General features: G+C 44.5%; 1 non-coding gene across 1 annotated transcript; it reads left to right on the top strand.

The window, feature by feature from the left end:
* The first annotated feature begins 471 nt into the window (after positions 1 to 471).
* On the top strand, positions 472 to 544 carry TRNAR-UCU. Its single transcript has one exon. It is a non-coding gene; the product is annotated as a tRNA-Arg (tRNA).
* The last annotated feature ends 1,091 nt before the right edge of the window (positions 545 to 1,635 follow it).

Here is a 1,635-nt window from a genome sequence, read left to right as displayed (position 1 = left end):
CTCTCATCTTGCATTTACCGTCTGAAGAATCAGGCCAGTTCTTCCATCCCTAATGGGGCATTTGAGCAAATTCAGTCTTTGGGCTCGAGGGAGTCTTTGAATTCTTCTTATTTAGGATCAACAAAGCCTTTCAACTCAAATAGAAGGGATAATTCCCGTTAAGCCCTGAGTAGTCTTTGGTGTTTGCTCTGCTATCAGCTGGGACACACTCCACCTAGAGAACAAACCTCTGTCTTCACTTAGGCTTGTCCTGATCTGTCATAAGTTGTAGCTCAGTGAAAGCATTATAAGATAATAAGAGTATGCATGTCAAGTAATTGGCTAAATTATGTCTGAGAAGCCTCAAAACATGCCAGCAGGGCAACTCAGGCAATCTAGAAGGTACCACTGAAGCCTGTAAGGTTGAGCCATTCTCAGGCCTCTCAGAGGCCCTTTTGTGACTTTCTAATCATAATAATAAGGCTTGAGACTTCCTTGATGGTCCAGTGGCTAGGACTCTGTGCTTCTGACGCAGGAGGCCTGGGTTTGATCCCTGGTCAGGGAACTAGACACCACATGCTGCAACTAAGGTCTTGCGTGCCACAACTAAGACCTGGAGCAGACAAATAAATAAATATTATTTTAAAAATAATTAAAATAGTGATAATAAGCCATGGCATCTACATACTGTTTAGGGTGAAGATGCTTTATTGACATCCACTGTTGAGCCATGCCATTAATTACCTAATGTAAGGAAACGTTATAGACCAGAAAATGGTGTCCTGGAATCAGGCAGGGCCAGAGCACAACTTTAAGAGCTGCCTTGTTGCTCCTTCTATGTATCAAGGCTATTATAGTGAAAAAGCAGACAAAAACCCTAGCTTCATGTTTGGTGGCTCAGATGGTAAAGAATATGCCTGCAATGCAGGAGACCTGGGTTCTATCCCTGGGTCAGGAAGATCCCCTGGAGAAGGGAACGGCTACCCACTCCAGTATTCTCCCCTGGGAAATCCCTTGGACAGAGGAGCCTGGTGGTCTATAGTCCATAGAGTCACAGAGTTGGACACTACTGAGTGACTAACACGGAACTGATGTTTTAGTGGGGAGGGGAAGGCAGGAGGGAGAAAGGTAAGGAAAAAATGAACCTCAAAATATATGCAATAAGAAAATATAATGGGACAGAATGTCAGAGTAAAAGTTGAAATTTCACAAATAGTGAAATTTTTTTTAATTCAGGGGAGATCTCATAAAGTGACATTTCAGTAGGAACCTGTGGGAAATGAGAAGACAAACCCTGGGGATTTCAGTAGGCAGAGCTTACCAAGCAGAGGAAGCTGGCACGTGCCAAGGCCCTGGAGCAGAGGCAGGCAGGCCTGGCCTCTTTGTGAACGTGTAGCAGATTAGAGGGGTTAAGGCAGAACAGGAGGAAGAGGGAATATCTGGGGAGGAGGTCATGGAGGTGACAAGGGGCCAGATCATATAGGCTTCCTTCCACATTCTACACTGTAAGACAGGAGAACTCTGTACAGTTTTGAACAGATGAATGAAACAATCCAACTTAAGTTCTTAAAGCACCTTTAGGGGTGTTCTGCAGAGAACAGACCAGGTGAAGGAGAAGCAATGCAAGGATGAAAGCAGCTTATGATCAACCAGCCT

This window comes from Cervus elaphus, chromosome 22 (assembly GCF_910594005.1).
Source record: "Cervus elaphus chromosome 22, mCerEla1.1, whole genome shotgun sequence".
NCBI lineage: Eukaryota > Metazoa > Chordata > Mammalia > Artiodactyla > Cervidae > Cervus > Cervus elaphus.
Note: the sequence above shows the minus strand (reverse complement) of the source record. Positions and strands in the feature narration are given on the sequence as shown.